Source organism: Dermochelys coriacea, chromosome 3 (genome assembly GCF_009764565.3).
Source record: "Dermochelys coriacea isolate rDerCor1 chromosome 3, rDerCor1.pri.v4, whole genome shotgun sequence".
In the NCBI taxonomy this organism is placed as follows: Eukaryota; Metazoa; Chordata; order Testudines; family Dermochelyidae; genus Dermochelys; species Dermochelys coriacea.
In genome coordinates this window covers 114,489,336-114,501,828 of record NC_050070.1, presented here as the reverse complement: position 1 = coordinate 114,501,828, position 12,493 = coordinate 114,489,336, and the positions used below count along the sequence as shown (strand labels likewise).

Sequence of the window (12,493 nt, the reverse complement as noted above, 5' to 3'; positions counted from 1 at the left end):
TTATCAGACCATCTGCAGTAATTTCCAAATGTAAATACTACTGGCAGTTTGTTTCGAGAGAGCAGCAGAGCACATGTAGTAAAGTTGAGCTAACAGAGGACCCAAACACCCTGGAATCTCTATGCCAAATTTTAAAATATGTACTTTCACACAAATGGGACAGATCCTTGCTCACTGTAAGACCTTTTTTCTGCTGCTCCTGTGGTACAAAGGATACCTAAAGGTGCTATAAATAGATACAGGGATGAATTGAATAGTAAAGGCTGGTATATTCCCAAATGGATCATACAGATAATGCACATGCACACTGTATGGGCAGAGATTAATTTCAGCTGCCTCACAGGCAGCACAGCAAGAGGAGACCCACTCATGGTGGCTTCCACATTGCTCCATATTCTGAGGTTTTATTTTTTAGAAACATTTCTTTAGCAGCCCTTAAATGGCTGTGAAGACAGCTTTCAAAATGTGAGCTTTCAAACACATTGATGTCAGCTTGAGTCAGCAGATAGCACAAAACAGTATCTATGAGAAGCACTAACTGCTCCCATTCATCTCAATGATATGTTAACTCTGATGTCTACTGACAGCATCCTAAATGTTACTATTTATTTCACTGCTGATCAAAACATGCTAGAAAGAACTGAGATGATATTTTAATCAAGATATACACACTTTACTATCAGTGGCATCCTATTTTGGCCTCACAAAATGGGCAGACTTTAGGAGCATACTACAGTTGTTCCCCCAGTCTGACCCTTCTGCATGTATGAGTGAGTATTGCCTCCAAATAGTAACCATGTAATCAGTCTGCTACTTATCTCACAGTCTACATGCCATGCCGTGATATATATTAAACAAGGTACATTCCTTTCAATTAACAAATGGAATAGTCCTCCTCAGTGTTTCTGGCTTTGATGTTAATCGCTGATAACCAGACAGGAAGAGGTTAGGGTTAGGATCACTAGGAACTCAATTACTAAGGTGATGAGCATAGTACAAACAATTGGATACTTTTCAAATTGTGGAACATCTTGTATATTATGTAGCATCAAAGGTTCAGCAACCCAAGAAATTTGGAGATAAAATGCAGGCAGGAAGCCAGTGTATCTTTTCTCTCTTTTGAATTAGGATTTCCACCCCTTTTGTTTTCCTACAAATAGGTGGCTAAGCTTTCAGTAAACCGCACTTCACTTGCTTTGACCTATTAGTTTATTTCCTTTATTAATTATTCTCTATGTAAGACAGTCAGTCTAATTTCCACTGCCTAAAGAATTAAAAAATGTCTCCTTTTACCAGAATAAAGTTCTGGTGGTGCACATCAAAACTGGAACCTTCAGAGGTCTGTCAAATATTGAGGGTGCAGATTCCTCAACAGCCTGTGGATGTTTCTAAAAACTTCATTGCACATACATGCATCACTGCACTTTTTAGGCCTGGTCTACACTTAAAATGTAGGCCAACATAGGCTCTGTCACTAAAGGGTATGAAAAATCCACACCCCTGAGCGACAATTGCTAATGCCAGCCTAACCCCTAGCATCCATGCAGATAGGTCAATGGAAGAGGGCTTCTGTTAACCTAGCTACTGTTGCTCAGGGAAATGGTGTTGCTCAGAGAGAAACCCCCACTTCTGTCTCTACACTATGGGGTTATCACAGCATAGCTAGCTATGCTGCTATAGTCTCGGTAGTAACTGCTCTGTGCTTTATGCCATGGGATTGTAGATTAGAAGGTCTTTGGGACAGAGACTGTGTCTTCCTCTGAGTTTGGAAAGCACTTAACACATTTTGGGAGCTACTGCAATCTAAATACATTTATAAAAATAATGATAAGATAGTGATCACTGATTGCTTTTTTGTGTGAATATTTTTGTCCCTAGCCCTGGTCCTTTACTTTCAACGATTTGCATAAAACACTTCTCCAACCTTGTTTGTACTGTGCCCAGGCATTGACCGTTTCAATTCCTTCGGAGCCCCCTTTGGTGCAGAGATCTCTTCTAAATGGGGTCCGCAGTACATGAGGAACAAGATCTAAATCCTGAAAGAGGTTAGGGTCAGGGGAGTCAGGCTGCTAGCTACTGCAGGGAGTCAAAGCTAAACGCTGCACTGATGACCCTGGCAGCTTGGTAATTCAGATAATTTAGGGGCAGGCTCTATGGCCTATTTTTGTTTGATTCGTTTTTTGATTTCTGGTGTGTGTATGTTTTTCCTATTTTACAAAACACAACTAACTGACATATACTTACTCTATATCCTGTATATTTTACATGCCATGTTATTAAATTATTAAAAAGTTTCCATTTTATATGCTATAAAGTATGTTTCCAGTGTTGATGATGTGTCCTTTCTACTATTTAATTTTCCCACTTGGGTCCAGTTGTTCTGCGTAGGAAGCAGCACTTTTACTGTGAACTTCCTGGTTTTCTTATGTTTGTGCTTTGTTTTTCCCTTAAGAGTAATGTTCTTTTCAGGAATACATAGAGAGCTCAACTAAGCATCTCCTCATTTTCAAACATTTGAGTTTGGGTTTCAAAGTCCCTTGTTCTGGAGCAGTACAAGGAGCAGAGGGCTGTGTTTTTGGCAACTGTCTAGTTACCCTTTTGATTGATGAATGTTTTCAGTTTCTGGAGTTAAACTTAAAATCTTTTGCTGCATCTTGCATATTAATACTCTTCTTACTGTGGTAAGAATAGCCTGTGGTCACAGTGGAAAAATGCTGATATTTCAAATAAAACCCAAGAACAAAAATAACTATATAAATAAATCTTGGGGATCTTAACCAACACAGAATTGGAATCCAGCTATCCAGCCAATCAAAACCCCAAATGTTTACTTTAGAAGAGGACTCGTATTTCCTGTTCTGACAAGCATATCACTAGTTAATGTTCTAATACAAAACTGTCCATTCATAAAAATCATGTACATGACCATACTACACACATCTCATTGAGCTCTTACAAGAGAGTGCACTGAATGTGCTCAAGTTCAACAACCACAAGCACAACTAATGATCTAGCATTGGGTCACCTAGGGCCAGGAGAAGCATGATTTGCTCAGACACGCTTATGTGGGGAAAAAAGCAAACAGTACATTTTGGTGTTTAGATTAATCTTTGAGAAGAAAGAGGCCCACACAATGCCTTGTGTACTGTTTAAATCCCACATAAATCCCATGTTAAGTCAGGTCTTGAAAAGTCCTTCTCCAAAGGAGTGGATTTCGTGCTACATGCCCAGAGATTAGCCACCCCCATTGAAACAGACTTTGGATGAGGTCTTGGCTCTATAAACACAAATAGTTGCCTTGTTGACACACTCCCAGAAATCAATGGTCAAAAACAATGCTCAGTCTAAGGATATGTCAACACTGGAGCTGGAAGATATAATTTCCAGCTTGAGAAGATACCTTGATCAAGCTAGCACAAATGGAAGTGCAGCAAATATAGAAGTGTAGCCATGGCGGTGCGAGAGGTGGGATGGGCAAGCTACCTTGACTATGATCCCATCTGAGAACCCAAGTACATACTTGCGTGGCTAGGCCCCGCCCCCCCGCTTGTGCTGCCATGGCTACACTTCTATTTTTAGCACACTAGCTCAATCAAAGCTAATGTGGGTATGTCTACCCAAGCTGGAAATTACACCTTCCAGGTCCAGTGTCGATATAACCTGAGATGCCAATTTTCAGATGCCAAACTGCATTTTTCCCAAAATCAAGAAGTGTTAGGATCCAGGTAGCCCATTCTAGAAGTAACAGCCTGCTGAAATATTTGGATTCAGACTTAAAATTCGGGAATTTTTGGATCTAAGGGTTTTTGTTTTGGACTTCTCTCTAATCAAAGAGAAAGCAAAGGAGGAAATTGCTATATTCTTCCTGTTCCTTGTGCCAAGCATGTCCTTCTGCCCTCCATCAAATTAATCTGACAGCTCATCCCTATTCTAACCTTGCAATAAATATTGTAAATAGTTATCCTTTTGTAAGGATTTTTTCTCATATCAAGTGTATTTTATGTCCTTGTAGGTTCATTTAAAAGAAAATAAAAACAGATCAATAAGACAAGACTTTTTTTTTTTTAAACTGAAGAATCAAAAAAATTTTGTTTCTTGGTAAATGTGCTCTTCCCTAAGAACAGATATGAAACAACAAAAGTTAGCTTTTACATTTTGTTCTGCCTGGTTTTTCCTTAAGAAGGATTTCTGCATAGCAATATGGTCACATTAAGAAGAGATAGCTATAAGAAGTGATAGTTATTAGAATAGTCAAAAAGCTAAGTAGATGAAAATCTCTATAAAAGGACTTTCAAATCAAACCAGTTACTACAAGGGTGCGGTTTTTGGTGACTTTGCCTTATTTGTTTTTATAAGAGAAGAATAAATGTAAATGACATTGCAAAGATAAGAGTATGTAAAGAGAAGAGTGATCTTAACCTGCATTACTAACACCACCTTGCTATGTGGATGTAAAAACACCACACCTTCTTCTGCAGTGAAGCAAAGCCAGAGCAAACCATCACCACCAATGCTCATGAAATGTGAAGTTCCCCTTCAAGCCTCTCCATGACTTGTTCCCATGCATGGTGAAACTACAGCAATTTCAGAGTGTTCAGGGCATTCTACATCTGCAGAGGGGTTGGCAGAATTTCGGCCTATGCAACAGAAAAAGAAAAGCCACTGCACATGCGTGCACACACAGAACTTTGCTTGCAGTTATGTTCTGGTCAGCCCCCTTAAACTGGGTGTAAATGATCACCTGCAGACATAGACACTGAGAGAAAAACCATGCAGATCTTATGGAGAAGCATACAGATACCGGACCTGCACACTCCAGTGCCTGGAGGCAGCCAACTCCCAGAGAACTTACCCAAACTATCTTAGCAAACAGGATGGGGCTAGTTGTTTCCCATGTTGACACATCTCCACCCTGCTAGTAACCAGCTAATATTAACCTCAATCTAACAATCAGAAAGAAAGAAAGAAAGAAAGAAAGACACTATGCAATGTGAAGAAGACAGTGAACAGTATATATTTCTGCACTTTTATGAGAAAATCAAAACACAATTTTATTAGCAAAATAATCTGTTTAGGGACAATGCTGATAGTAAATTTTCTGGGCATATTTATTCCTTGCATTTTTAAAATTAAAGACTTTTCTATATTAGAAACTGAGGTTTGTATCTGTCAGATTATTTGTTCCCACTCCTTTTTTTTAATCACTTGAAGTCATTATGATTTTTGTGCCTTCAAATCCCTCTGCAGGTCCAACTCTGTCGTAATACCTATAAAAAAAAGCAGCCAATTAATAAAGGGTGGGTTGAGAGAAGTTAAGATTAATTGACCTTTATCTGTAACAATAAAAATATCAAAATGTATATGTGTAGAATAAAATTGTATTTATTTGATTAGGTCCCTCTCCCCCAACTCTTTGTACATTGCTTGTTTTAAATTAGATTATAAATTCTTTGGGTCAGGGACTGCATCTTCCTGTACATTGTCATAGATTTTTAAGGTCATTATTAGATCATCTAGTCTGACCTCCTGTAAAATACAGGCCAAAAATTTTAACCAATTACCCCTGTACTGAGCCCAATAACTTGTGTTTTACTAAAGCATACCTTCTGGAAAGGCAACCTGTCTTGATCTGAAGACATTGGGAAATGGAGAATCCACTATTTCCCTTGGTAGTTTGTTCCAATAGTTAATCACCCTATGTTAAAACTCATCATTTAAACCTGTCATAGTCATCATGTTCCCATTACGCTTCTGGCATTTAGGGTAGCGACGAAGCTTCTCCACTCCTGTCTGTTTCTGGCAAATCTTTCAATGGTTCCCCAGCTGTGCCCCAGGTTTTTCAGCTCAGCTTCCACAGCTCTTTGCCATGTTGGTTTCAGGTGGTTTCATTTTCGCTTGCCTTCAGATGTCCATCTTATTGCTACTCTGGTGATGGAATCAGTTTCCATCCAAAGCACATGGCCAATCCACCTTCAACACCTGGCAATGATGGTGCTCAAATCCTCCTGGCTGCACTGTGTCAATAGATCTTGGTTTGAGATTGTTCTGGGCCAAAAGATACGGAGGATTTTTCTGAAGTAAGATGTATGGAATGAAGAGAGTTTGGACAGGTCAAACTTTCTCATTTACACCTGTACTTACTGTCAAATGCTACCATTCTGATTTGACTGATGGGTGAGGTTTTTCATAGGAGTGGGTGGGTGAGATTCTGTGGCCTGCACTGTGCAGGAGGTCAGACTAGATGATCAGAATGGTCCCTTCTGACCTTAGTATTTATGAATCTATGACTCGTTGAACTTGCTTAGCACAGGTATAAATGTTGACAAGGGGCAGGGAAATCATGAATCAGCCCCATTGATTCCCACTGGGAAAGAGTAAAGGTCTAACCCGGTCCTGTAAAAAGAGAGAGAACTTTAACAATACCAGGAGGAAACATTTTTTACTTAACCTTGAAGACATGTCCAAGAAAACCTACTGGCCTTGTGATATTGTTTTCAGATTTGGAGATAATAGCTTGGGGCAGATGACAAGTATCTGCTGGTTCATAGTGTTCTTCAGGGACCTGTGGTTACAGTTGTCCAGGTTAATCCTGTTGGAGAAAGCAGGAAACATTTCAGCCATTAATTCCAAGGGGGAGGAGCAGTGCAAAGTGGGTTAGGAGCGAATGCATATGTCTGGGGGGAAGAAACCTCTCACGTTTCTCAGCAGAGGGCCTGCACACCGTGCGGCCCGCAGGGGGGGGGGGAGTAGACAAGCAGCGGAGGGGGGCAAGCCAAGGGCTGGCTGGTGGGCGGGGTGGTGAAGAGGCCAGTGGCGGGGGGGGGCAGGTGAGCTGGCGGCGGGGTGACGAGCCGGGCGGGCAGTGGCGGCAATACCGGATTTACCATGGCGCCACTGGCGCAGGGTCCCAAGGGGCCCCGGCCTGGACCACTCTTCTCTGTCCCCCTGCTCGCTCCTGTGGGGGCAGAAGCTTGATGCCGCCGGCAGCCGGGGACGCGGGCAGCCAGGCTCCTCCCCTGCCTCTTCCCCCAGTGTGCGCCTCCTCCCGCTCTCCCTGCCGCCGATCAGCTGCTCGCCGGCGGGAGGGAGGGAAGGAGGGGGAAGAGCGGAGCCGCAGCACGCTCGCTGCTCCGGGGAGGGAGAGGAGGAGGAGAAGAGGAGGGACCTTGGCCTTGGGGAAGGGGCTGGAATCGGGACATACCCTCTCCAGCCCCTGCTGTGGGCACCCCTTCCCCCAGCCCTCTGCCCACCCTGACCCCTCTCATCCCCCCCAGCCCTCTGCCCACCCTGACCCCTGCACCCCCCTGCCCTGACTCCTGAATTCCCCTCGCGCCCCCGCAGCCCCTGCCGTGACCCCTGCACTCCCCTCACACCACCCCAGCTCCCTCACACCCTCAGCCTCCTGCCCTGACCCCCCTCACACCTCCTGCCCCCTGCCCTGCCCCCCACATCCCCAGCCCCCTGCCCTGACTCCTGCACCCCCCCACATCCCCACCCCATCCTGAGCACCAAAGAAGAGCTTCCTCAGGTAAGCGCTCCACATCCCAACCTCCTGCCCCAACCCTGAGCCCCCTCCCTCACCCTAGCTCCTGGTCAGACCCCACAACCCAATGTATCTTTTTACAATATTTGGAAAGATCATTAAGTGGTCCGTCGAGACCCTCCGTGATTTTCAAGTGGTCTGTGGAAAAATAAGTTAGACTACAAGAACAATCAAGGTACCTCACTTTATTTTCATTTACTTGCTATTACTTATAGGAGGAGGATGAATTAAAAAAGAATGAAAAGACATGCAGACAGCTGCAGCGGCACAGGAGCTAGCAAACAGAGCTCTAAACAGGGGAGTTTGAGTGGGAGTTCTGTTGGAGGAGAAGGTAGTTGTACTTGGTTTTGTATTTTTAGTATTTGTATTTGTGTGTGTGTGTGTGTGTGTAGGGGTTTTGTGCTGGGAGAGCAGCTGAGCCTGATTAGGGGGTGGGGCTTTGTGCTGAGAGAGCAGCTGAGCCCTGCCTAGGGGGTGGGGCTTCTGACTAGGGGCCCTATAAAGGTAGCCAGGCAGCGGCACAGACAGCTGCAGTGGCACAGGAACTAGCAAACAGAGCTCTAAACAGGGGAGTTTGGATTGTGGTGCTTGTTTGGGGTTTGCTTTTGCTGGGGGGTTGTGGTCTTTTTGGTGTGGCTTGTGTTTCCCAGATTAACAGGATTTAGGTGGGAAGGAGATGACAGATACAGAAGCAGCTGTGGGAGTGACTCCTGCAGTGAAAGACACATTGAGGATGACTGGATGTGGAAGCTGTGGTATGTACATGATCCTGGAGGGGGGAACCGGTAAGAGTTTTTTCTGCATGAAATGCTGTCTGATAGAGCTGATGGAGGAAAAGATCTGAGGTTTGGAGATGCAGGTGGAAAGTCTGATTGAGTTTAGGAAGGGGTTTGAGCAGATGATGGAGCAAAGATATGAGGTATCTGAAAGGAAAAGCTCAGACTCACAGATGGAAGCAGGGCTGGGGAATTTTGAGGAGAGACTGGGTGAGGAAAGTGGTCAGTGGAAACATGTGACTCAAAGAACCAAGCAGAGAAAAAGATGGGCTAGTGAAGGAGAAATAGAGCTTAGGAACAGGTTTGCAGAGTTGGAAAATGAAGAAGGGGCTCAGCAGGTACTTGAAGGTGGAAGGGTAAGGAAGAAGAGAAGAGAGGCTAGTCCTATAGGAAAAGGGAAAGAGTTAAGGGAGACTAGAACAAATATGAGCCCCAGGAGGATACAGGATGGGTTGAAGAGGATTGTAAGGGAAAATAGGAATGGAAAGAACTTGCAGCCAGAGGGAACAGGGGAGAGACTGGAGAATAGCACTGTCACCGGGAAAAGGCAGGTCTATGTGATCGGGGACTCTTTATTGAGAAGAATACAGGCCTGTAACTAGAGCTGATCCTGAGAATAGAAGGGTGTGCTGTCTTCCGGGTGCTAAGATACGGGATGTAGACCTGAGGTTGAAAAGGATCCTAAAGGGAGCGGGAAAGAATCCCCTAATTATCCTTCATGTGGGAACAAATGATACAGCCAGATTCTCGCTGGAAAGTATCAAGGGAGACTATGCTAGGCTGGAGAAGACACTTAAGGAAATTGAGGCTCAGGTGATCTTTAGCGGGATCCTTCCTGTTCCTAGAGAAGGGCAACAAAGGTCTGACAAGATTATGACTGTCAACAGATGGCTTAGGCAGTGGTGCTATAAGGAGGGCTTTGGGATGTATGGCCACTGGGAGGCATTCACGGACAGAGGTCAGTTCTCTTGGGATGGACTTCATCTGAGTAGGGAAGGAAATAGACTTCTAGGATCGAGGCTGGCATAACTGATAAAGAGAGCTTTAAACTAGGAATTGGTGGGAGATGGATGGGAGATGTCCAGAAAATCTCCACGCCAGATTTTAGCATTGAGAGGGAAGAAGATGAAGTAAGAAAGGATACAGCCATGGGTAGGAGAATGTATATAAGGAGCGAGGGTGGTGTGGATACTAGTCTAATAGGTTATACTGGCTGTAGAATGACTGTGCCTAATAGAGTACAAAATGTGAGCGAGTCCAAACAGAAAAAATTAAGATGTTTGTACACCAATGCGAGGAGTCTAGGTAACAAAATGGAGGAACTAGAGCTACTGGTGCAGGAAGTGAAACCAGATATTATAGGGATAACAGAAACATGGTGGAATAGTAGTCATGACTGGACTACAGGTATTGAAGGGTATGTGCTGTTTAGGAAAGACTGAAACAAAAGGTAAAGGGGGTGGAGTAGCATTGTATATCAATGATGAGTTAGAATGTAAAGAAATAAGAAGCGATGCAATGGATAAGACAGAGTCCGTCTGGGCAAAAATTACATTGGGGAAGAAAACTAGTAAAGCCTCTCCTACGATAGTGCTTGGGGTGTGCTATAGACCTCCGGGATCTAATTTGGATATGGATAGAGCCCTTTTTGATGTCTTTAATCAAGTAAATACTAATGGAAACTGCGTGATCATGGGAGACTTTAACTTCCCAGATATAGACTGGAGGACCAGTGCTAGTAATAATAATAGGGCTCAGATTTTCCTAGATGCGATAGCTGATAGATTCCTTCATCAAGTAGTTGCTGAACCGACTAGAGGGGATGCCATTTTAGATTTAATTTTGGTGAGTAGCGAGGACCTCATAGAAGAAATGGTTGTAGGGGACAATCTTGGCTCAAGTGATCATGAGCTAATTCAGTTCAAACTAAATGGAAGGATTAACAAAAATAAATCTGCAACTAAGGTTTTTGATTTCAAAAGGGCTGACTTTCAAAAATTAAGGAAATTAGTTAGGGAAGTGGATTGGACTGAAGAACTTACAGATCTAAAGGTAGAGGAGGCCTGGGATTACTTTAAATCAAAACTGCAGAAGCTATGAGAAGCCTGTATCCCAAGAAAGGGGAAAAAATTCATAGGAAGGAGTTGTAGACCAAGCTGGATGAGCAAGCATCTTAGAGAGGTGATTATGAAGAAGCAGAAAGCATACAGGGAGTGGAAGATGGGAGGGATCAGCAAGGAAAGCTACCTAATTGAGGTCAGAAGATGTAGGGATAAAGTGAGAGAGGCTAAAAGTCGAGTAGAGTTGGACCTTGCAAAGGGAATTAAAACCAATAGTAAAAGGTTCTATAGCCATATAAATAAGAAAACTATGAAGGAAGAAGTGGGGCCACTTAACACTGAGGATGGAGCGGAGGTTAAAGATAATCTAGGCATGGCCCAATATCTAAACAAATACTTTGCCTCAGTCTTTAATAAGGCTAAAGAGGATCTTGGGGATAATGGTAGCATGACAAATGGGAAGGAGGATATAGAGGTAGATATTACCATATCAGAGGTAGAAGCGAAACTGAAACAGCTTAATGGGACTAAATCGGGGGGCCCAGATAATCTTCATCCAAGAATATTAAAGGAATTGGCACCTGAAATTGCAAGCCCATTAGCAAGAATTTTTAATGAATCTGTAAACTCAGGAATAGTACCGAATGATTGGAGAATTGCTAATATAGTTCCTATTTTTAAGAAAGGGAAAAAAAAGTGATCTGGGTAACTACAGGCCAGTTAGTTTGATATCTGTAGTATGCAAGGTCCTGGAAAAAATTTTGAAGGAGAAATTAGTTAAGGACATTGAAGTCAATGGTAAATGGGACAAAATACAACATGGTTTTACAAAAGGTAGATCGTGCCAAACCAACCTGATCTCCTTTTTTGAAAAAGTAACAGATTTTTTTAGATAAAGGAAATGCAGTGGATCTAATTTACCTAGATTTCAGTAAGGCATTTGATACCGTGCCACATGGGGAATTATTAGTTAAATTGGAGAAGATGGGGATCATATGAGCATCAGAAGGTGGATAAGGAATTGGTTAAAGGGGAGACTGCAACGGGTCCTACTTTACCAGTGGAGTTCCTCAGGGATCGGTTTTGGGACCAATCTTATTTAATCTTTTTGTTACTGACCTTGGCACAAAAAGTGGGAGTGTGCTAATAAAGTTTGCAGATGATACAAAGCTGGGAGGTATTGCCAATTCGGAGGAGGATCGGGATATTATACAGGAGGATCTGGGTGACCTTGTAAACTGGAGTAATAGTAATAGGATGAAATTTAATAGTGAGAAGTGTAAGGTTATGCATTTAGGGATTAATAACAAGAATTTTAGTTATAAGTTGGGGACGCATCAATTAGAAGTAACGGAAGAGGGGAAGGACCTTGGAGTATTGGTTGATCATAGGATGACTATGAGCTGCCAATGTGATATGGCTGTGAAAAAAGCTAATGCAGTTTTGGGATGCATCAGGAGAGGCATTACCAGTAGGGATAAGGAGGTTTTAGTACCGTTATACAAGGCACTGGTGAGACCTCACCTAGAATACTGTGTGCAGTTCTGGTCTCCCATGTTTAAAAAGGATGAATTCAATCTGGAGCAGGTACAGAGAAGGGCTACTAGGATGATCTGAGGAATGGAAAACTTGTCTTATGAAAGGAGACTTAAGGAGCTGGGCTTGTTTAGCCTAACTAAAAGAAGGTTGAGGGGAGATATGATTGCTCTCTATAAATATATCAGAGGGATAAATATAGGAGAGGGAGAGGAATTATTTAAGCTCAGCACCAATGTGGACACAAGAACAAATGGGTATAAACTGGCCACCAGGAAGTTTAGACGTGAAATCAGACGAAGGTTTTTAACCATCAGAGGAGTGAAGTTTTGGAATAACCTTCCAAGGGAAGCAGTGGGGGCAAAAGATCTATCTGGTTTTAAGATTCTACTCGATAAGTTTATGGAGGAGATGGTATGATGGGATAATGGGATTTTGGTAAGTAATTGATCTTTAAATATTCAGGGTAAATAGGCCAAATCCCCTGAGATGGGATATTAGATGGATGGGATCTGATTTACTATAGAAAATTCTTTCCTGGGTATCTGGTTGGTGAATCTTGCCCATGTGCTCAGGGT

General features: G+C 42.9%; 1 protein-coding gene across 1 annotated transcript in view; it reads right to left on the bottom strand.

The window, feature by feature from the left end:
• Positions 1–5,104: 5,104 nt before the first annotated feature.
• UST (uronyl 2-sulfotransferase) overlaps positions 5,105–12,493 on the bottom strand; it is a 344,421-nt gene continuing 337,032 nt past the window's right edge. The window contains exons 9-10 of the transcript XR_005291969.2: positions 6,449–6,589; positions 5,105–5,267 (exon numbers count right to left, since the gene is read on the bottom strand). The gene's annotated coding sequence lies outside the window, so the exon portion shown is untranslated. The remainder of the gene's footprint in view (positions 5,268–6,448; positions 6,590–12,493) is intronic.